We start from the raw sequence: 23,790 nt of genomic DNA, 5'->3' as shown, positions 1-23,790 counted from the left end.
TTCCCGAGGAATCTTGTTCCCCTCCCATGATCAGCGACAGGATTCCTGCACTATCCCTGTCCCCTGCTGTCCCTACCAGACCCTATCCTGGGGCTGTATGAGGGAAGAAAGGAGGGGAAGGAGGCCTGTTTGGGCCCTGGAAGGGAATGCAGAGAGGGGAACCGTTTGCAGGGGTTTCAGGTGGCAGGGACACACACACACACACACACACACACACACACACACACACACATACACGGTGGGGCATACCTTTCCTTGAGGTTAGACTAAACAGCCCCAGAAGTCAGGCCTCCATTCTATTGCCTTAAGGACTGGGCAGGACCTTCCCTTACCTGCCCTGTCCTTTCCCATCTGCCCCCTAAGTTATATTTATTTAAAAAAAATGTTTTGGGGCTGGGGATGTGACTCAGTGGTAGAGCACTTTCCTTGGGTGTGCAAGGTCCTGATTTAGATTCCCAACACAGGAAACAAAGCAAACAAATGAAGAAGGAGGAGAAGGAGAAAATGTTTAATTTAAGAAGTTACAAAAGCGCTACATGCTTGCTATAAACTTCTAATACAGAAGTCAATAGAATACAAAGTGTTCCATAAGCCCATCCTGTCCTTAGAGGAAACTGGCTAACAGTTGGTGTGCCTTCTTCCAGATCTTTCTAACATTAAAAAAGATACATTTAAACACAAATAGATTTTTACAAACAGTTCATCAACGTGTTTTTCCATAGTTCCCCATCTATATGCACAGAGAGATCTCACTTTTAGGGGCTGCAGAGCATCTATCTTTGTGGTGATGAACTTTCACTTGTTCGGCTTCTCAAGGGACATCTGGGCAGACTCTGATTTTCCATCATCACAGATAATGTTGGAGCAAGGCAGCTGGTAGAGTCCCCTTTGTGTGAACATGAGCATGTGTCTGTCCAACTGGCTCCTTGGAGGCAGAACCACTGTACCCACAGCATGTGTGTTCAGCCTCCTGAGGGAGCCTGCCAATGTCCTTCCTCAAGACAGACCCAAAACCTCTCAAAAGGAATCTGAGCTATTTCCTTGCCAAATCCTCTGGCCAGGGTCCTCTTCTTTGGGGTGATATTCAGCTGTTCTGGGTAGGTTTCTCTCTCCCCTACAGATGGTATTTGTTGGGGAGTAGAGGAGCATTGCTCTCCTCACCTCTCCTCTCCTTGTAGGACACATCTTGCAAAAAGAGGAGAAATTTCTGGAAAGGACCAAAGAAGTCAGGACAATCAGCACTGACTTTCCAAGAGTTGCAGGTGGTGGTCCCAAGAAGCACTTTCTGTGTCCCAGGTCTTAATGTTTGGGAAGTGCATGAAGTCCTCTGCGTGAGAAATTTCTAGAAATTTCAGATTACTTCCCAGATACATATAAAAGCTTTTCTCAGGAAGTAGGTGACTGTGGCTTCCACAATGCCGGGGCTGAGGGGAGAATAGGCAGATTTGGGAGAGGACTCAGGTGTCCCTTCTTCCTTCTTGCCTTGAGTGCTGGTTCCTGTCCCCTGCCCCTCTGGTCAGGCTGGAATGCTATGTGGAGGTCACTCTGTTTGTGAGTGTCTGTCTCCACATTCACTTGACAGCTCAGAATACCTGGGTCCTTGGGACTAAGAGGGTCAGTGAAATCAGCGTTAATGCTTTGGGGTTCACCTGATTCACAGACTGTGGGTTCTCACCCCAAATCCAGCAAATAGATGGAATCAAAGCTGGAACCTTAGGGCAACACCCAACTCCTTCTCCAGGCTGTTGCTGATTTTGCTGTTTGTACTCTGAGCACTTAGAACCCCTTCCTGCACCCACACGGTCCTGCATGTGTGTACGATGTTGTCAGGGCAGACAAGACACCAAGCCCACACACCACGATGGGCGCTTAGATTGAGGAAGCAGCAGCAGGAGAAATTGCCCATTAGAAACTCACTCACTAGAGTCTGATGTGTTATTACCTCAATTACCCCTAATTGACACTGTTCTTGGCTCTCTCACAAGCCAGGGACTGTCCCAGGCACAAGGGGCATGGTACCTTGAGAGGACTGCAAAGCCCTTGCCCTTTATGTCACTTTGCCTCTGACCACGGCACCAGTGGAGCCATCAGGCTAGCGCGGCTGGTGTTTCCTGGGTGAATGATGAGCCAACGGCCGACTGCCCGAACACCCTGGGTCATGTTCTACTGGGTGACTTTTCTCTGAGGCTGTGTGCATCTCTTGGTGGCACAGAGTGTACCAACCTTCTTTATGTTGAAAGTCCTCATCTGGAACAGAGGAGGGGCCAGTGAATAAAGGAATGTGTGGATGAATGACGAAGCCATCAATCAGCTCTACCTTTACTCCTTGGGAAGACTCCCAAGCTGCCGCCATCTGTCCCAGCAGGAAACAAGACCACAGGGTTAGAAGCCTCTTTCCCTCCAGGAGGCTCAGCTCCTTCAGGAGGCTCTGTGGCACCTGCACTGGGCAGTGCCATGGGAGGAAAGAGTCCAGCCCGGCCAGTTGCCTTGCCCCACCCCTATGCTGAAAGCTGGGAGGGAAAGGCCTGGCCAGGGACACCTCTGAATCCCTAAGGGACTTTAGAGGGCCACGATGTTCATTCTGCTCCATGCCAACTCTCGCCCATCCTTAGCCCCCAGGCAGGCAGCCAAACCTCTTCTGAGATGACTGACCTGTAGCATGGTGCCCAGCACTTAGAGGGTTCATGGCCAATGCTAGACAAGTGAGATCCAAATGAAAATGAAGGTGAAGGGACAGAAAGAAACATGGGAAGGATGTCCATGACTCAGGCCACTTGCCATAGGCACATCTTTTTTTTTTTTTTTTTTTAAATATTTATTTATTTATTTTTAGTTATATGTGGACACAATATCTTTATTTTATTTTTATGTGGTGCTGAGGATTGAACCCAGGACCTCACGCATGGCAGGCAAGTGATCTACCTCTGAGCCACAACCCCAGCCCCCATAGGCACATCTTCTCTCCAATCTTTGCAAGGGATCAGAGGTGTCCCTGTCCAGGGAGCTTCCCCTGACCCCCCACCTGCCCCAGGAATGGCTCACTGGGCTGGTCCCTTGCAGGGATTCTTAAATTGCTCCGAATCATGTTTGACCTTGGATGGGGAAAACTCCTAAATACAGGTTCCTGGGCCCAGAGTTAGAGTGGGGGATGATGAGGTCTGTAGTTGATTCTGAGGCAGGTGAATGATCTGTGCCTACATTTTGAGAAACAAGAGCTCAGGGCCTATTTCCCTCAATGCTGGAAGTTGACCTTGAGCACACGGCTGGTCTTTTTCTGTCCAAGCAGGGCTGGGGTTTGTTTCCAGGGGAGGGGATCCATGGAGCCTCGGGAGCTTAGACTGTTTCTTATAATCTCCTCTGTCCTTGCTGAGCAGCTACTCTGGCCAGCGAAGTAGAAGACCCCAGGAAAGGAATGGGGGACAGGGGACAGCTCAATCCAGAGAGGAGGAAAGGAACCAGGTAATAGCGGGCATGTTCTGAGAAGAGCTGGATCCAAGAGCTGGGGAATGACCCGAGGGGTACTTGATCACTGAGCCGCATCCCCAGCCCTATTTTGTATTTTATTTAGAAACAGGGTCTCACTGAGTTGCTTAGCAACTCGCTTTTGCTGAGGCTGGCTTTGAACTCATGATCCTCCTGCCTCAGCCTCCCAAGCTACTGGAATTACAGGTGTGTGCCACTGCTGAACCTGGCAGAAGCTTACCTTTGGCTCCTAGGATTCCTTCTTTTCTACATTAAGTCTCTTTGCTCCAAAAGAATATTCTCATAGAAATAGCTGGTGTTTTTTTCCCCCCTAGGGACCTGGGCAGCAGGAGGACTCCATGAAGTAAATGGGACAGAACCCCATCCTGAGCACCGGCTTGCAGCCCTGCCCAGGGGAAGAAGCCCTGCCTGGGGCCTAAGTACAACCTAAGGTTGTACTTTCTAGCTCATCCCAGGTGAGAGCCACTCTCTCCTTTTCTCCATAGAGAATACTTTAATCCTCCCTCACAGTCATCCCATTTTGCCCATTGGGGAAGTCTTTCTTGATGTCTAACTTCAGGTCTGCCTGCTGACAAGAAAGGAATCTTCCTTCTCAGACGGGGGAAGGAAAGGGATTCTGACGCACATCTGTCCTACTTCTGAAGTTGATTAAAAATACCCCACCCTCCGGTGCAGTCAAGTTCCTGGCTAGCAGGAGAAGCTTCTAGCTCACTTGTCTCTGTCCCCCTTCCCACCCTTTATGCTTTTCCTTGCCTCCTCTCCTCCCCAACTCCCCTCCCATTCCCATCCCATGTGGAATGTAGGGAACCTCCTGTTCCTGCTGACACCCTCTCCTCGAACTCCAGGCTGCTGGGGGGGGGGGGGGTGGGCAGGAAGACCAGTTTTTCCAGCCCTGGGACAGTAGAGAGACCTGCCCGTCCCCAGGGGCTCTTCTGAGCCCAGTCGGAAGGCAACTCAGGACTCCCAGGAATGCTGCGGATCCGGCTCTTGCTGCCACCGACAGAGGGAGGTCGAAGGTAGCCAGAGACCAGGGCCCGCAGGGTCCAAAGACGATCCCTCCCACTCAGGCCAGGCCCGGTGCCAGCTGCAGTCCGACTTGTCCAGAGGCCCTGGGGCCTTTCAGATCCCACTTTTCTGACTTAGGCCTCCTTTTCTGGCTCCTGTTGGGGACCTTGCTGTTGGTTCTGTCCGCCCTCCCACATTTTCTTCTCCAACCGAGGCCCTCTCCTCCTGCCCTTGCTTTTCTTGTCCAGCCTGACAACTGCCCAGCCTGTCCTTGCCAGAGAGGGCCTGAAAAGAGACCTGTAAGGATCCCTGCTGGCTCCTTTGTTTCCCGTCCACCCCTGGCCCAGGACATAGCCACTGCCCTTTGCTTATTCCCACTGTTCTTGGGAGCCATCTCAGAGGCCTTCCCAAACCCTGTTGCTGAGAATCGTTCTCTAGAGCCCTTTTCTCCCTCAGTCCTTGCCCTATGTGGCCATGGGTCAGGTGCCTCCTCCAGCCATTCCTACCTCTCACTGGGGGCTGGAGTCCCTCCAGTCAATGGGTGGGTCAATCTGAGTCTTGGGGTTATCCTGGGGCGAGATGGAGGTGAAGAAGCTGGTGCAGGGGGAGGAGCCAGGGCAAAGGCTAGATTCATACAAGGCCAGTACCCACTCAGTTCTTGCAGGTCCCGTCCCGTCCATAGTGCCTATGGGTCTCTAGTCTAGTCTCCCCTACTAGAGTAATATCAATGTTAGTAACAATGACACCGGCACCTATTGAGCATCTACCATATGCCAGGTACTAAGAACATTCAATCATTTCTTTTTAATATTTATTTTTTACAGCTATAACTACAACTATGGTTGTAGTTGGACACAATACCTTTATTTTACTTATTTATTTTTATGTGGTGCTGAGGATCAAACCCAGGGCCTCGCACGTGCTAGGCGAGCGCTCTACCACTGAGCCCCAACCCCAGCCCTCAATCATTTTTTTTATTTAATCTTCACAGCAACTTTATGGGTGGGTACTATCTGTTGTTTCCCATTTTACAGGTAAGCAAACTAAGGCTATTAGCTCCCTATTTGAAGGGGAACACCTCAGACTTTTTCTAAGCCCCTTGCATGATCCTAACCACCCTGTGCAGCCATGGAGGCTCACCTACCACATGGCCTGGTTAGGAGGCAGAGGGCTCTATACAGAGAGGGGAGTTGGAGCCAAAATAGAGACTGGGTGACCCTCTGCTTGTTCTCTACAGATTCAAGGAAGAGATGATGGCAGGAGGCACTTTGGGGCAAAGGGAGATGTAGTCTTTGAGGCCGTGGAGCCCAACTGTTCCTCCCTGGCCATGTTTATGCATGTGTGCGACAAGGCAGGACAGGAGGCACTGGGCACAGGAGGGAGAATTCACAGAGGACCCGGCAGGCCCTCAGTGTCTTGGATCCTGGATCCTGAGTCCCAGGTCTTCCTCTTGCACCCTGCGGGAGTCCCCAGTGGGTGGGGCTGCTCTGCTGTCAGGCCTGTGTTGTGATGTTCTGGGCAGGAGGGCGGGGTGCTCCACAGGCCCTGACCTGGTTGGGCTGGTTGGCCCGCCCTGAGTGGCACCTGTGACCAGGCGCCAACCCCACCTACCGCCCTTTGAAGTCACCCAGTCTGCACTCAAGGCCCAGCCCCTCTTTTGAGTTGCCTCCCTAAAAAGAACTGGGGTCCTCTTAAGAGAAGCTTCATTTGCCTGGGGCTGCATGCCATGGGGGTAGGGCAGGCCTGGGCCTGGCCACAGGAGGTGGCCGGCCCCTCTCTCACATTAGCAGTCACTTTGGAGTTTGGGATTGGTATTTGCAGGGATTGACAGGAGCCCAGGGAAGGAGGGATCTGTGGAGGGAGGGGACTAATGAAGGGAGAGGGCTGAAAGGGGGTAGCTCATTGAGGCAGAGGAGTTCTACCAGGTGAAGAACCCTTGCTGAGGGACCCCCCATCTTCACCAGGTGTCCCTCGCCCTGCCCCTGCTTTACTCTGCAGTTGGCATTTCGGTCTTACAGAAAGCGCAGCGTGATCATAGCTTAAGGCCACCTCCCCCACCTGGCCTGCATCTGCATCCGCCCTCAGGGGTTTACAGGCTCAGCCCCTGCATCTGTCTGCAGGCAGCGAGTTGGGTTAGCACAAAAAGCCACTTGTCGTGTGCAGAGTCCTGTCCTTATCCCGCTCCAAATCCCAAGTCGCCTCCTGCACAGCCCAGCGGCCCAGGGCAGCCCAGCTGCAAGTGGGGCGCCAGGATCCGTTGTCCTTCCTGCGCCTGTGCCTCCTGGGGCTGGGAGCGACCTCTAATCCCCCAGGAGCCTCTGAAAACCATTAGGCAGCCCCGCCTGCGGCCTCCGACCCGCCCTCCTCCTGACTCGGCAGCTCCAGGTGCCTCCTGCCCCCTCCCAGCAGTCCTGGGCGAGGGGCCCAGCCCGCTCCTCTATTTTAGCTTCTCTGCTGCCTGATTTCTACTGCAGGCAATGTCTTCTTAGACTCAAGGCCCCTTGGCTGGCCCCATGGCTGGTCCCTTGGCTGGCCAGGTGCTTCCAGGACCACACCTCTCCTCTGGGGCCCTGAGTGTCTGCGGAGGGGCGGGGAGCCCTTACATCTAGCCTCTGAGTCTCCGCCACTTCCTGCCCTCCTCCTTCCAGTTTAGAGGTGTCCTAGGACTCACTGGCCTCGTTTTGCCTCTGGGGATGAGGTACAGGTCATGAAGCAGGCTACAGCGGCAGTGCTGGTGGCATGGGGTCCCCTCCCAGGCAGGAGTCCAACCCTGCTCTGCCTTCCAATCTGAGGTGGGTGCAGGGTCGCATCCCAACCCTTTCTCCTGCCCCTCTCTGCTAGGTGGCCACCACCACCTCTGTCTTCAGCCTGGCCCTGAGTTTTGAGATGTTACTCCCTCCTCTTCCTCCTTCTCTGGGAAGCCTGTCCTGAAGGTCACACCTCCTTGCCTTCTTCTGGTTAGCTCTTGTTTCTCCCCACCTCAAAGGTGAGCCTGCAGCCCCAGTGGCAGAGACCAGGGTTGTACTCTGGCCCTGGTCAAGGCCCTTGACCTCTCCAAGGTAAATAGGTCTGTTAACTCCACCTTGTGACATTAGGGTGTTAGTGGTGACTTTATAGTGTGGCCACCAAGGAAGGGCAGGGACCTATCTCTCCCTTCAGACTGGGTAGGGACTGTGCCTTTGGCCTGGGCCCAGGGGCCTCTAGGAGAGCAAAAGGGCCACCAGTGACCTCCCTGCCTTGCAAGTCACAGAGACACCAGAAGCCCTTCGCCAGGCCTGTACCAGGAAAAGGACAGAAAACATGAGGATGGGATCCACTGGGGTGGGGCAGTGTGGCCAGGCTCTCCTGGAGCGCTAGGTCGACAGGACGCAAGGGGGAAGCTTCCCAGGCGACACAGGAGCTGGCCCGAGGCACTCCCTAGTAGCCTCTTTCCTCCTCCTCTCTCTGCTTAGGGCCCTGGGAGGGGACAGACTTCCCCTACTAGTGCTGGTGGTGTCACAGGCTCTGCTGTGGGGAGGGTCTCCTCATAGGCTCAGGTGACCATGGCAATGACACATCATAGGTGGTCCAAGTCTATGAGGGGGATCAGGGTTGCTCTAGGAAGATCAAGACCTGGCAATGGCTGGGCAGGGTGAATTTTTGGAGCAGACACAGTAGAGTAAGTCATCTTCTAATCAAGATGGATGACAGACATGACAGCAGAAATATTTATTGAATGGAGCAATAGATGTAATTCTGGCTGAATTTTGCTTTTCTCCTTGTGAAATTCTAGTCTTTTCTAGTCAAGCTCATTGGAGCGTGCTTAATAACAATTTCCATTTACTGTGGCTTACCATGCACCAGAGACCGTGCAAAGCTCTTCACAAGCTTTAGCTAGTCTCCTTTCCACATCTCCACTATTCACTTATGCAAGATTAATCTAAGATTTTTTTGTACCAGGGATTGAACCCAGGGTGCTTAACCACTGACCCACCCAACCCTTATTTATATTTCATTTAGAGACAGGGTCTTGCTGAGTTGCTTAGGGCCTTGCTAAGTTACTGAGTCTGGCTTTGAACTCTCAATCCTCCTGCTGCAGCCTCCTAAGCCACTGGGAATAGTGGCATGTGCCACCATGCCCAGCTCAAGGGAATGTTTATTGAGCATGTACTTTGTGCCAGGTATCATTCTGATACAGGGACTGAGGATACAGCAGCAACCACAGCAACAAAAATAGGACAAGATCTCTGCCCTCTTGGAGCTGATATTCTAGTGAGTGAGGGAGGAAAGCAACAAGAAAAACTGAAATATAATGCCAGGTGCTGATAAGTGCTTTAAAGAAACGTGGGCAGGATAAGGGGACAGAGTTACACGGAGGACCTCCTGGAAGTGGTGATATGGAGCAGAGGCCTGAATAAAATGAGGAAGCCAGTCATTTGAATGCGGGGCTCAGCAATCCAGGCAAGAGGAACAGCAAGTTGAGCGGGCATTCTCTTGCTTGGCACGTGGGTGCAGCCGACGTGTGTGGGAGCAGAGAGCACAGGTGAACCCCGGTGACAGGAGTCTAGGTAGGATGACAGAGCAGCAGCAGAGGAGTCTACCGGGAAGGTCTAGTGGTGTTCATTGTCCTCACCTGGAAACTGAGGAATGAGAGGTGCAGGAATAAATGCAAAGGCTGCATCCAGACCAGGCTGCCTGGGTTTCAGGGAACCCTTACTGACGGAACTGTCCCGTGTCCTCCTGAGCATGCTGTGTTCACTCATGGCAGGGAGAGGGGGAGGGCTGGGTCACCTGGCCAGGTGTTCTGAGGCTCTGTTATAGTTAACATTTGCTGACTGTAAGAGCTGGGGATGTGGCTCTGTGGGACAGCACTTGTTTAGTATCTACAAGGCCCTGAGTTCAATCCCAGTACCATAAAAAAAAAAAAAAAAAAAAACAAATTGCCGAGTGCATGCAATTAAAAAAAAAAAAAGCAGACTCCAACATAACACAAATCCCCACACTTGAGTTTTATGCGGGCAGGAACTCCACTTTCTTTACTCATAGCCACAGCACTTCTGAGCAGGGCACATGGTATTGCTCAACTAATATTTGTGCAATGATAGAGGGTGAGGTGGCACACGCCAGTAATCCCAGCTCCTCAGGAGACTGCGGCGGGAGGATGACAAGTTCAAGGCCAGCCTGAACAACTTCGTGAGAACTTGCCTCTAAATAAAAATAAGTCAGATGCAGTGGTGCATGCTTGTAATCCCAGTGGGTTAGGAGGCTGAGACAGGAGAATTGCAAGTTCAAAGCCAGGCTCAGCAATGGCAAGGTGCTACGCAACTCAGTGAGACCCTGTCTCTAAATAAAATTCAAAATAGGGCCGGGGATGTGGCTCAGTGGTCGAGTGCCTCTGAGTTCAATCCCCGGTTACCCGCCCCCCACCAAAAAATAAATAAATAAAAATAAGGTCTGAGTATAACCCAGTGGTAGAACACTCCTGAGTTCAACTCCCTAGTACCTGTGCCCCCAAAGTTTACAAATGAATGGAAGAATAAAGCTGAGTTAGATTTTCTATTAGGAGATTCGGATTCTTGTCGCAGGAGAGGTCCTTGGAGTCCTAAATTGAACCCAACTGGTTTGCAGATGAGGAAACAGGTGCAGAGAGGCAGCTGATGGGGATGTTGTCATGTGGGAGGTGATGTTGGGTACTCCCCAGAATTAGAACTGCCAAGGGTTCTTCTCTGGGTAGGAGCAAAGGTTGGATGGGATGGAATTGGGAAGGGTGAAGCAGGAGGGAAACCATGCTTATCCCCATCATGGAAAAATGTGAGATACACGGGCATATTTGGGAGTTAGGGCTGGAGGCCTTGGTCTCCGATAAAGGTCAGATTAGCAGATGAGGGAAAGAAATGATGGTCAGGTCAGGCCCCAAGGAGAGGTACCAGAGTTTTCGTCAACACCCCTTGCCCACCTGTTCACTTTCTCCACCCTGACCTCCTTCTTCATCTCTTCCCTATTTTCTCAGTTCCAGCTTCTCAAAGGGAGACAACAAAGCTAGCAATGGAGGTACACGCCCTTAATCCCAGGTGCTCAGGAAGCTGAGGTAGGAGGGTGGCAAGTTCACAGGCAGCCTCAGTGATGTAGTGAGACCCTGACTCAAAAAATAAAAAGGACTGGGGATGTATCTCAGTGAGAAAGTGCTCCTGAGTTCAATGCTCAGCACCAAATAAATAAATAAATAAAAACCTAAAAATAGGGGGCTGGGGGTGCATAATAGCTGGGTGGTCAAACATCCTTGAGTTCAATTCCCAGTACTGCAAAAAAAAAAAAAAAAGACAGCGATATGCCCCAGGGCACATGAGGTGTGCTAGGAGGTGCCCAAAGCCACTGCCTGTTTTCTGATTTATCTGTTTGATTCAAGGACTTTCGGAGAAAAAAAAAAAAAACAATTCAACTAGAAATATTTTGGAATATCTCTTTATATTCAACACACTTGGAGATAACATGGAGTAAAATGTACACGTACCCCAATGGACACCACAAAACAGAAACCTGAAAGGAGAGCATTTGTGAGCGGGCTGCTTGGGGCACCGTCTCCCTGCCTGACCCCTGCTTGGGGAGACACCCCAGGCAGAACTTTGAGACCTACGGATCACCAATAGCCCTCTTCTTTCTTCTTGTATCTTTTGGGGCAGGGGTCACTCAAGAATAAATGTAGGTCAGATGGGTGGAGGGTCAGAAAGGGTCAGAGTCCAGGTTACCATGATGGGTGCCACCCCTGGTGACACGCTGGCAGGGCCCTCCCAGGATGGGAGCGAGGTAGGGAGTGTTGGTTTCTAGGTAAGGTTGTTTGGAGCTCGGAGCTTCCCAGCGGCTGCGGAAGGGGATGAGTGTGTGTCCGCGGGGCGTTGGGAGGTGGCAGGTTTCAGCAGGAGGAGGCCTGAGCCACTGGCAGAGACTAGTCCTGGCACCCAGTGCTCTGCCAAGGTCTGCTGAGAGCTCAGTCTGCACGCCACCACCATGTCACCCTGGAGAGAGGAGCCTGGGTGCCACCCAGAGCGACAGCAAGAGAGGAAGAGGGAAGTCACTGGTTGAGAGCAGGGCAGGGACACTGGAAGGATCAGTCCTGGAGACAGAAGTGGGAGGGGAGGGTGGCGTCGCCAGCCAGGGCCAGGGTGGTGACAGGCGGGCTCTGAGGAACAGCTGGAACCAGTCTTGGAAAGAGTATTACAAGAGAGTTTATGTAGGAAAGAGCTTTCCGATCACTGAGGCAGGAGGTCACAGGACTGGGGGAGAGAGGAGAGCCCCTGGGCAGTGCTGTCCTCAGCCATGTGACCATAGTGTGGTGCTGGTTTGAGGAAGGGTCTTACTCTGGGTATTGGGGGCTGTACAAATGACTTTAGTCTGACAACACACGTTCACTGGACTCAGTAACAAACACCACTCACTGATCTTCACCTAGACTAACTCATTTAATCCCCAGGATATAAGTACTTAGATTAGTCCCCATTCTATATATGAGGACATTGAGACATAGAGGGGTTAAATCCATTATTATTATTAATTATTATTATTTTGGTACCAGGGATTGAACCCAGAGGTGCTTAACCATTAAGCCACACCCCCAGCCCCTTTCTATATTTTATTTTGAGACAAGGTCTCGCTAAGTTGCTTAGGGCCTCACTAAGTTGCTGAGGCTGGCTTTGAACTTGTGATCCTCCAGCTTCAGCCTCCCAAGTACTGGGATTACAGGTGTGTGCCGCCGTGCTTAAATAAGTTCCTGTTCTGTTGGAGAATCAGGCACATGTTCCAGATGGTGCTTCAGAATCTATAAAATAACACCTGGAAAAAAAAAAAAAAGACAAGTCCATTTGGTCATTCATCCATTGCAGGTATGGCCGGAGCCAGCTCAGTGTTCTGGTGTCCCTGTGCAGACAGTCCTCACAGTGATCTGAGGTAGATTTTCCCACTTTGCAGATGAGGAAACTGATTCTCAGAGGGATTACATAATATCTCAAGATGATGTAATAACAGGTATTGGTCACACAGCAAAGAAGTAGCAGAACGAGAATTCATACCCATGATGGCATGACTTTTTGGGCCTGAGAAAGAGCTGTTTGGGAAGATTAGTCCACAAATCAGCTAGGAACTGTGCAGGGGACTGGAGGGTAGAAGGTGTTTCTAAAAAGAAATTCAGGGACTTTCTCGCATTCCTCCTATCTGTGCTTGGCTCTCTGGAATCCAGGTCTATAACCCAGCCAGGAGGGGGCGCTCTGCACAGCCTGGGAAAACTAGCAGGGACTAAGGGCTTTGATTTAGGGAGATATTTATTTTGGGATTGAACGCAGGGGTGCTTTACCACTGAGCAAAATCCCAGCCCTTTTTATTCTATTTTATTTTTTAATTTTGAGGCAGGGTCCCACTAAGTTGCCCTCAAACTTGTGATCCTCCTAAATCAGCCTTCAGGGTACCTGGGATTACAGGCATGTGCCACCTGCTCTGTGTGGGCTTTTCCTTGGTACAGCACGTGCCTAGCATGTGCGAGAGACTCTGGTATCATCCCGGGTATTGGAGGGAAAAGAAAAAGGTCAAATCAAGCCAGGCACACCTGTAATCACAGCTACTCAGGAGGTTGAGGGAGGAGGATCACAGGTTTGAGGCCAGCCTGGGCAATTTAGTGAGACCCTTTCTTGGAAAAAAAAAATGGGTCATGGAAATAGCTCAGTGGGGAACACTTACATAACATGAGCAAGGGCCTGGCTTCCATCCCCAGTATCAGGGAAAAAAAAAAGGAAGGAAGGAAGGAAGGAAGGAAATCAAATTAGTGATGAAGCAGAATGGAGTCTATTGTGCATATTTCTCTTTCTTCCCCAGGATCCCTCTGCCTTCCCCTGCAGGGTCAGCTGCCTCTGTTCTCCAGGTCCTCAGCCCCCAGCTTCCAGCTCTGTCCTGCTCCACCCTCCAGGAGCAGGCCCCACCTGGCCCCACAGGTTATCACACCAGGTGTGGTTGCTGCCTTCCAAGGAGCTGGTGGCCCCCCTCCCCCTCAGGGCTGCCCACCCCTGGGGTGTTCCTGAGTGGAATGCCCCCTAAGGGAATAACACTGAATGCAAAGGACTGGGCCTTGGGAAAGTTTGGGATTTGGGGTGAAAGGTGACCTGAGAAAGTTCTTAAGAGCCGTTCCTGGGGTCAAGAACGGCTTGGCCCTGGGGTGGGAGAAAGAATAAGTGGAGAAGGGGCTGGGGGGATGGGCAGAGCTCCTGTTCTCCAGAGCTAGCCAGACTGGACACCCTGAGGTCTTTACCTGCTCCCCAGCCCTCAGGCAGGAATTGGGGGCCCTCAGCAGGGCTATTCTTAGCCTGGGCTCTGGGTCCCTGATTTGGGCCTCAAGGCTCAACAGCTGTGTTCTGACCATTTTCCAGCAAACTCTTTTCTTCCCCAAGAGTGAGGGCTCTAGGAAGCTACAGGGGATTCTGTACTACTCTTTCTAGACCACAGAACCCCAGAATTCCTACCTAAACTGCCCTGAGCCACAGTCAGGGTCTTGCATGGGCTTTTTCCTATACTGTCTTCCCTAGGCCCAGCACATTGAAACCCTTGGACCTCAAATGACTGTGTCAGGAATGAGGTCAGGGAGAGAGAGGGTGTGGGGAGGATGGACCTTGGATGGCAGACCAGTACACCCAGCCTGGGGGGAGCTCCCTTCCTGGCACAGGGCAGAGCAGTACCGCAGAGGCCAGGGACCTCTACATGGCCTTCTTCCCCGGCTGACTCCCACCAACACTCCAAGCCCACCTCCTGGGACCCCTAGCCCCAGAAGAAGCATCACCCTCTCATTTCCTCTCTGTCAGCATGGGAGAAGGAGAGGCCCTAGCGAGGTGGAAGGCGCCAAGGTTCTCCAAGTGCCCCAGCAGCCCTTCCGCCATGCTCCCAGCCTTTGCACGTGTTTTTGGAGCAGACATTCAAGGAGTGAGTTTGGTTCAGATGTGAGGGGAGAGGTGAAGGCTCTTTTGCCCCCCACCAGCCTGTGAGTTGGGCCCTGGTGGGACCTGAGGAACTCTGCGGCCTCTAAGAGGTGACATGGTCTTGCCTTAAAACACCCTCTAGTCTCTCTCGAGACCCCTTCCTGCTCTTCCTGAGAATGTCCCAATTCCCCAGTTCTTGCCTATGTCACCCATTTCCAAGGGAGCAGATGCCCGTCCCCTTTCTCTTTCTCCCCCTCCTCCTCCGTGTCCCTAAATGGTGTGACCGTTGCAGTTAGAGCTTAGGGGACTGGTAAAAGCAGAGGGGAGGCAAGCCCAGGCCAGCTCCTGGGTCTATAGGGAGGGAAGGTGTGTAGATCTTGCCTCACCCCCCTGCTGTCAGCTGGCCAGCCCCATCTCTGAGCAAAAGTGCTTCCATGCGGGAGGGAGAGAAGCCTGCTCAGTGGGAGAAAGATGAAGCTGGTCCCCCCACATGTCAGTGAACAAATTGGGCCAATTTGGTGTGATTAGTGAAGAATTCACATCTGGCCAGCAGAGGCCTCCCCCCAGCCCAACCCAGCCTGGCTCCTGCTCCCCATTAGAAGCTATTTTCTCTGACGGCTCCATTTGTCTCTGTAGTGGGGGATTTGACAGCTCTCTGGCCAGCCTGGGGGGCCTGGCTCTGAATGAGAGGCCCAAGGCCAGGCTGCTTACCCACCCTCTTGACTGGATGAGACAGGGGGTGCCAGGCAACAGGGCCCAGGCACCTGTCCGTCTCATCCCTGGGCTGTGTGCAGAGACCCACAGCAGAGTGGGGGCCTGGGGAGCACTGCTCACTTAGCTCCCCCACCCAGGTCTCCCTTGGACCTTGGTTTCCAGTCTTGCACAATGATGGTTGTGTTTTAAGATCAACGGAGACTTGTATGTGTGTGCCTGGTGGTGGTGGAGGCAGGGGTCTGGTGTTTTCTAAAAGAAAACAGCTGGGCATGAGTAAAGGCGGGCCTGCCCCCCCACTTCCTTCACCCCTTCCGCAAGCCCTCCTTCCCCCAGAAAGCCTCTGCTGCAGCCACCCTTCAGGAATGCTGCGGGCGGCTGTTGCACAGCTGGAAGGACTGCCCCTAGAAGTGGCTTCAAGGTAGTGCCATTGGGGGTGTGGCCTTCAAAGTCTTGGGTCTTCCTCCCCCAGGAGTGCCCCCAGGTTGCCTGTGTCAAAGACAATTTAGGGCTATTTAAAGGAGCCCGACCTAGGGGTCACCTGGGTAAATCTCCTCCCTGAGGAATTACCACCAGATGGCAACCTGGGGCTTGTCTCCTCTAAGGTTCTCCCTGGTTGGCTGGGAGCCCCAGGGTGTATGTGTGTGTGTGTGTGTGTGTGTGTGTGTGTGTGTGTGTTCTCATGCACACACAGGGGGAGATCCAGGACTTCAGTCCTTGCACTGAATGAGAATTCCTAGTGGAGGCAGGATCCCTGGGAGAGGGGTTCCACACTTCAGTGAGGGGTGGTGGGTCGCTCTTTGTTATGATGTCGCATGGTTTGGGGGATAGGCTGAGTGAGCTTCTCAGGTCTCCAGTAGTTTTCATTGACATGGATACTACAGAAAACCAGGCAGAGTGGAAGAAAGTGGATATCTGTGGTCTCTCTCCAGCCTCCAAAACTGTCCTGAGATAGGGTCTGCAACTGTCGCACTTTACCCCAGAATGAAGAGTTTCCAGGGATGTGGGACTTGCAGTGCTAAAGTCAGGACAGTCCTGGGCAAACTGGGATAGCTGGTCACCCTATCTAAGCATAAGCCCCAGAGGCCAGGCAGAGGGGTGGAGGAGAAACCAGTTCTTCTGAGATCTGCTCTCTGATTTCTTATTTGATCTTATTCAGTCCTTACCAGAGTTTAGCTGATGCTTTACAGTTTGTAGAGCCTCAGCCTCCACCCCCCCACCCCCCCCCCCACCCCGGCCAAGGTAATGCCTGGGATGTTGGAAAGATGTCCTGACTTGGGGCGGGGAAGCAGTAGGGCTGGGGGAGGATGGCTTGGTGCTTTATCTCATTCACACTGAGAACCACAGGTTTGGGGTGTGAACACAGCAGCTAGCGTGACCTGCCCTCCCAAGGCGCCGACCACCCAGCACCCACCACTAATTAAAAGATGAACTTACAGAACACCCACTGTGTGGTTGCTAGAGTTATTATCCCATTTTAGAGATAGGATAACTGAGGTGGAGTCATAGGCCCCAGGGCTGAGTTGGGGGACAGTGAAACAGGGTCTTCTGGATGGTGTACCCTCTTCCCTCTCCGCTCCTCACCAGGTCTCCAGTTTAGGCCTAAGGAGGTCAGGAGTAAGCCCAGGACCCCAGGGATGGGCAGTCTGGTCTTCCTCTAAGAGGTGCCCTCAGACCCATTCTCCAGACATCAATGACATAATTAAGGATGGAGAAGGAGGAGGAGGTCACCCTGGCAGGACTCCAAAGGCAAAGAAAACCTTCAGAAAAATCTAGATATTAGACCAAACTTCCACCTGTTCTTACAGCAGCCTCCAAGAGATGAAATCTAAAGGAGCTCAGATTTAAAGATGCTGCAAGGACTTTTGGAGGAAAAGGGAACTAGCCACAGAACCCTGCTTCTGCTGCCCCCATCCCACTTCTCTCCACGTGGCCTTCTCCTTCCTCAGCTTCTGCCTCCCTCTGCTCTGCCTGCACACCCAGGGTTTTATAATCCAAGCAGAGAGCCTGGAAGCCATAGCTGAGTTTGTGTTTCCAACTGACCTCGAAGTAGCAGTTGGAAGGGCTGCTTGGGAGATCCTTGGGAGGTCCATCTTTGGCACACTGTGGGTCTAAGACCACTGGAGCCACCCAGGCCTTGGAGAAGCTGTGCTCTTTGGTGATTTTTGTTTTGTTTTGCTTGTTTGTTTTGAGGAGTGGGGTAGTGAACTGGGGGTGGACCCAGGGCTTTGTACATGCTAGACAAATGCTCTACCACCTAGTTACATTCTGTAGCCCAGAAGCTGTGTATTTCAGGGCTGGATGGCCCAGCCCCCTTGTCTAGGCTGACCCTTTCCCAGAAGGCTTGGGTGGACAAGATGACTTCAGGGAGGATTTCCTCTCCTACAAGGAAGGTTGGAAATTTGAATCTGAAAGAAATGGTGCTGGGCTGGGTGTGGGACTGATCTCTGCTTTGCTGGAGGTGCTTTAGAAATCAAATGCCTCTCTGAAGGTGCTTCTCCAGTCCTGGTGGGCTTCTGGGAGGACCACAGGCCTGGGAATAAAGCAGGAAGCATTTCCCCAGCTCTCTCAGAGACAGAGCCCCGGATCCCAGAGAGAAGTCTTGACCCTAGGACCTCCACCTTAGAGCCTGTTCCCACAGGGGGATGCCTGAGGTGGGGTGCCTGCCTGTTTACACCCTGTTGGAGTTTGCTTCAAGCCTAAGGCGACTTCCTGTTTGCACCAGCAGGCCTCAAGAGAGATCAAAGGCGAGGGCTGGTGAGTTCAGGGCAGAGGAATTGAGGATGGCGGTCCTGCCACTGTGTAATGGGAGGGTTGAAATTTATGTGGAGACCTGGAGCACAGGAAGGACACAGGGGACAGAACCAATTCCCAGGGCCCTAGGCCTACCCTGTCTTCACTGTTCCTCTAGGGAGCCCTGGTCACGTCTCCACCCCAATCCTAACCCCAGTGCAGAGACAGAGCCTCCTCTCTGATCCCCAGCAACGTCCTAGCTCCTCGAACTTTCTTGATCCGGCTCCTCTCACTGGGGCCCCCTCTGAAAGCAGGGCCCCATCTAGAGGGGCACCACCCTCCCCCATCGCGGTTGGCCCGCCCCCACCCCTGTGCGGCGGGCGTGGCCGCGCGGCTGTCACTCACGCACTCACGCGCGAGGAATGCAGACGGCAGGGCTGCCCTGTGGTCACGTCTCCGCCCCACCGAGGGAGGTAGGCGCCCAGGTACCCAGCCTGTGGGCCTTGGGAGCCCGCCAAGCTGCTGATGAAAGGCGCTGCCAGATTAACCCTTTCTTGGCTGCACCCCACCCCCACAGCCTCTGGCTGCTGGTGGTCGCTGACCCAGAGGGGCGCTAGGTGGAGCCTGGGCCGGTTGGCTAGGGAGAGGGCTGCCTCCACCTCAGCGCAGGACCCACCTCTGTCCGCAGCCTCCCCCCACCCACCCCCTTCTCTGCTCTGGAACTCGTGGAGTTGAGGAACGGGGACTTCCGATATGGCAGATGATAAACCCCACCACAGGGATTCTGCACTAGGTGCCATCTAAAGAGCGCTGGACGGAGTCCAAAAATTCATGCAAACATTCAACTCACACATTTTAAGGGCTGAGAGGGTCAGCTCAGCTGCTGGACTCAGGAAAGGCCATTGGGCTTTCAGTTTTCCCAAAGTGGTGGAATTACAGTGCCAGTAATTCAAACTGTGGCGTTGTCTGTTTTAGTCTCAACCTCTATGTCTCCCCCAAGCAGAATCTCAGGCAGATGCCTTGGATATAAATCAATTAGGGGAGAGGTTCTGGTTGGAGTAGGCAGTGAGGTTCCCCTTTCCTGAATTTTTTTTGCTACTCCATAGGATGAGAACTCCTAAGGAGGATTCCAAGGAACCCTGTTGGGGAAGCTGAGAACGGAGTGTGGCCTGAAATCCTATGGGACTCCGACATCTATCTTTTTTGTCAGTATCTGCTGGCTGTGGCAAATGCATCTCTATTCAGTGGGGGACTCTGGTAACCCAGACTTTTGCTGTGTTCCAGGCTCTGCAGGGGGAATTCTGTGGTGCCCTGAGATCTGGCTCCCCCTTCCAGGGTCTAGGTGCGGTGTCTGTGCTCTGCATTTGACTTTGGGAACTTCACTCCTTGTCCTAGTCCTGGGGCCAGGTCTCCCTCTCTATCCTTTGCGTGTGGCTGCCACCCTCAGGTCTCCCCTGCCCCCATCCGCTGACCCTCCTTTCTTTCTGTTCTGCCAAGAGTTCAAAGAGTCCAGGGGGCAAGGATTAAAACACCTTTTGTTTTAACAGGTGTCGCAGTGTGCACTGGGGTATCTGGTGGGCAGGTGAGGAGGGTGAAGCTCTTGGGGCTAATCCAGTCTCAAGTTCAGAGGTACCCCCCCACCCCTGCTCCACCCCCTAACTGCAAGTGAATCTTTTAGAGATCAAAGCACTTGTTAACCCTCACTGAATTGGGCTATAGCCTGGGAGCTCCCAGATCTCCCCATCTCATCTAGCCTCCAGGGGGCTGGAGCATCAAGAGGGATGAGAATGGGAGGTCAAGTCAGGAGGCAGTGCCAAGATGAGGCATTTTAGACAGGAGGCCTGATGCCCAGTCCTTACTCCCCAGGGTCTCTATGAACCTCATGCCCTGAGGCAGTGACGGCACCCTGAAGCTGGGATTCTAGAAGACCCTAAGGAACATGGGCTTTGGCCACAGTGCAGCTTGAGAGCAGTCATCAGAAAGGTCTTCCCACATATCCAAATATAATGCATATCCCTGGAATATTGGCACCTTGAGTAGCCCGGGCAGCTTAAAGTCATCAGCACCTCCAAGACAGGGTGCCTGGGAACGTGCAAGCCATCTTTAAAGCCCAACTCTCCTCACCATTCACTGGTCATCAAGTCCCAAACTTTCAGCAGCATTAGTGGTTTGAAGATACTTCCTTTTCTTTCCACATTCATTGCTCCTGATTCAGTTGAAGTCGTTTCTCACCAGCCCCTGAGACTATTGCAACAGCGACTGGTTCCCCTAGCTCCAAGGAAGACACCCCCATGCTCCCTTCCCTCCTCCGCACTGCACTAAGACATCTTAGAACACAGGTCAGAGCATGCCACTCTTATGCTCAAAAACCTTTGATGGCTCCCCATTGCCAGCAGGATAAAGTCCCAATGTTGCCTGGCATTTACAGCCTGCCCTGATCTGGTGCCAATTTACCTTGGCAACCTGGGTCCCCACCGTGCACTTCGTCTTCAACCCGGCCACATTCTATGGCTAGTCTTACCCTAAACTGCTGTACATTTTCATGGCCGACCACCTTGGCTCACAGAGAAGCTTGTTCTTGGCACTTATGGTGTTGTGGGGGAGGAGGATTAATCCCATAATCCCATAAATAAATATGTCCTTACAAACTCTAGTAAATCAGGGTGTCTTCAGGAACTTAAGGAGATGTTATAGTGGGGGTGGGACAGATCCAGATGAGGACTCAGAAGGCTTCTAGGCACAAGAGTCATCTCACGCAATTGGATTCGAGTTACCCTTTGCATGGTCAGGGTGGAGATTTAGCTCTTCTCTTCAGAATGGCTTTCTCATTTGGACACCTAGATTTTTTTGACCAGAAATGTATTTCATTTCACTAGCATGGTATTTTATTCTGCCTTGAACTCAAGCCTGTCTGGTGTGTTGCAGTCACTAGACTGAGCTCCCGGGGAAGGTAATGCATGCTTAGTAGGTCCTCTTTTGGCAGACAGTAGGCATTTAATGGATGTCTTCCTTCTTTCTTTTTTTGTGGGGTGGGGATACTGAGGATGGAATCCAGGGGTGCTTTACCGTTAAGCTACATCCCCAGCCTTTTTTGAGAATTTTTCTTTTTCTTTTTTTTAAATTTTGAGACAGGGTCTTGCAAAGTCGCTAAAGGTCAATTAAATTGCTGAGGCTGGCTTTGACCTTGTGATTCTCCTGCCTCAGCCTCCTGAACTGCTGGGACTACAGGCATGTGCCACCATGCTCAGTCGAAAGCTCTGTTCTCTGTCAGGGATTCCAACCCATACCTTCCAAGATCTATGAAGAACCCTCTGACCTCTGGCCTAGCCCACCCTGTCCCTAGAGAGGTGGTCCTGTTGGGATGAGGAGGGGATGTTGGGAACTTCAGGGGAGGGGCTGGCATCAGATGCCCCATCCACCGAGGCATTCCTGCTCCGCGGGCCTGCCTGCAGGTCTGGAAAAGGAAGGTGCCCTTCTTCCCCTGGGTTGTGCCCTACTGCAGAGTGCCATGCAATTCCTACCCTTCCAGCTCCATGGAACAGAACAGGAGAAAGAAGGGGTTAGCATGCCTGGCTTGGAGGAGAAGAGGGAGGAGGCGAAGTTTATCTGGGAATGACCCTGAACTAGAGACTGCCTCGCCCCACCTGCTTCCCCCTCCCCCACTCAGCCATCTCCACTTCAGAGGGCAGCAGGCAATTTCCCAGGTTTCCCAGTTCTCTGGAGCTTCCCCTGGGAATTTCCCATCAGTGGGGAATCTTGGATCTAAGCAAGGGGTTGAGCCCAGGAAGGTGCCAGGCTGACCTACCCAATCCCAGTCCAGTACCCTTGGGCCAGGTTCTTGCAAGAGATAAACACCCCCTTCAAAAATCCTCTAGTCTGATGGCGAGGGCTCAACCCCTTCCTGAGGGGAACAGGTGCTGGCCCCAGGGTGATCTCCCGGTCTGAGGATGGAGACCCAGCTCCTGTTCTGGGAACATTCCTAGGCTGCCAAGGGACATAGATGAAACCAGGCTACAGACTCTCAGCAGGAAGGTGCCATGCAGACTGCCCCCAGCTCATTCCTTCCCTCAGGGGTGCCGTCTGGTCATCTCTGCACTCTGTCTTGTTGTAGAGGCCAGGACAGCAGTGGTGCTGGCGGTACAGGTGGCATCCGGCAGGTGGTGAGAGCGGGGGAGGAGGAATGTGCCTGGGGCCTGGGCAGGATGCCACTGGACAGTCCCAGCAACCGCACCCCCTACCCATGACCTGCTCACCCTGCCTCCCACCAGCCGTGGTCCTGGTTCCTATGCCAGGGTCACAGCCAGGTCTTGGGTTCCGGGTATCTATTCCCGGGAAGACATCTGCCCTCTAGACGTGAGGGGCATCTTGTGGGATGTTAGTCATGGCTGTAACTGCCATGTTGCATGAGCACTGACCCTGGCTTATTTAATCCTGGCAGTTAAATGTTGTATTACCCCATTTTACAGGTAGGAAGACCAAGGACACTCAGAGAGATGAAGTCACACAATGCGCCTTATGCAGCCTGACTGGTGGAGCAGTGGGTGGGAGTCCTGGGTGGGGGGAGGGGGCGAGGGGAGAACTGCTGCTCCCATGGAATTGAGTCAAAGTTCCCACCTTTTCAGCCCAAGAAGAAATTTGACCCTACAGTGAGAGGGATCACACATGGGCTGGCAGTGGGGACAACAGAGGAACAGGCCCAGAGAACAGGAGTGCTTTAGCCAGCACCCACAGCCTGCCAGGGACCCTGAGTGGGAAAGAGATCCACCCACTCCCCTCTCCCTTCCCCAAGCTACACAGGGAAGCCACCGGGCTGGGGCAGCCCAGGTGTTCCACTGTCCTAGCCCCTGACAAGCATCTGGAGATCACCCCCCCCCCCAGCCACAGTCCTCTCCCGGAGATGGCCCTAGAACACAGGTAGGGACTCAGACCAGTGCTGGGAAAGACTCAGCTTTGCCTGGCAATCCCTCTGCTCCCTCCCCACCCTCAGTCTCCACCAGCTTCCCTCCAAACACTCATTCATTCCCCAGACCACCTACAAACCACCCATTTGCCCAGACCACACAGCTCCTCTGCCCAAGTCAGCTCCCCAGGATAATGGCGGCCCTACCCCCATCCTCCCAGGCTGCACCCCCAAGCCTAATTACCACCGTGGCACCTCCGGGACAGGGATGGGGGGGCACTGACCTTTGTTTATGCTTGGAAGTCTCTTGGGCACAGGCGGCCTGTTGTCCTCTGGACATCAAGGGGCAGGAGCAAATTAGAGACCCTCAACTAGGACCCCTCTGGTCGGTGCCTCCCACCCCACCCTCTGATCTCTGGGTCCAGGCTGCTGGGGCTGGACAGGAAGGCAAGATGGTGGGGACTCCTGTTTGCTCCCCTACTGTCTGGCACAGTGGAGTGATGGAGGGAGGAACGGACCCAGACGGTGTCCTCCAGAAGAGTATCAGGGAGGACTCCTCAGAAAGAACACGCGACCGGGAGATGTCAGTGTCCAATTCTGCTGCCCCTTTCCACCCAGACTCTCCCCACCCCTTGGGCCCCAATTTCCTAGGTGTGAAAGGACAGAGCTCATCCCCACGGTCTCTATTGGCTCTTCCACTTGTGGCCTGAACCCCAGGGAGGTGTCAATCGAGAGCCTCAGCATTGTGGGGGGCTCCCAAAGCAAAGAGGCAGGAGGAGGCTACTGGAGGAGGACAGATTGTCAGACAGGGAGACAGAAATGTCCAGCTGACACCTGTCAATACTGGGGGGTGGGAGGAATGACACTGGGTTCCATGGCAAGGACAAATGGCACAAGTTGCAAAACCCCTGAAAGACTCTGGAGCTGGTGTGCTCTGCTCCCCTGGCATCACAGGCAGCGGAAGTAAGGCCCTCTCTCTCCAGCGCTAGTGATTCCAGAGGAGACCCCTTCTACTCCCCCTGCAGTTCC

The 23,790-nt window shown here is 53.0% G+C and overlaps 1 long non-coding RNA gene across 3 annotated transcripts in view; it reads left to right on the top strand.

Annotated features, from left to right (window-relative positions):
* LOC308635782 overlaps positions 1 to 23,790 on the top strand; it is a 57,743-nt gene that overhangs the window by 18,114 nt on the left and 15,839 nt on the right. The window contains exons 3-4 of one of the 3 annotated variants that reach the window (XR_014019264.1): positions 3,798 to 3,938; positions 19,728 to 20,186. The exons of 1 other annotated variant lie outside the window; for it this stretch is intronic. This is a non-coding gene — a long non-coding RNA (uncharacterized lncRNA). Of the gene's footprint in view, positions 1 to 3,797; positions 4,114 to 19,727; positions 20,187 to 23,790 lie in introns of those variants that run through there. One more of the 3 variants, XR_014019265.1, reaches the window with a different exon arrangement.

Source organism: Spermophilus citellus (assembly GCF_964194105.1).
Source record: "Spermophilus citellus genome assembly, chromosome: 17".
Taxonomy (NCBI): domain Eukaryota; kingdom Metazoa; phylum Chordata; class Mammalia; order Rodentia; family Sciuridae; genus Spermophilus; species Spermophilus citellus.
The sequence above is the reverse complement of the archived record's forward strand: the minus strand, read 5'-3'. Positions and strand labels throughout refer to the sequence as shown.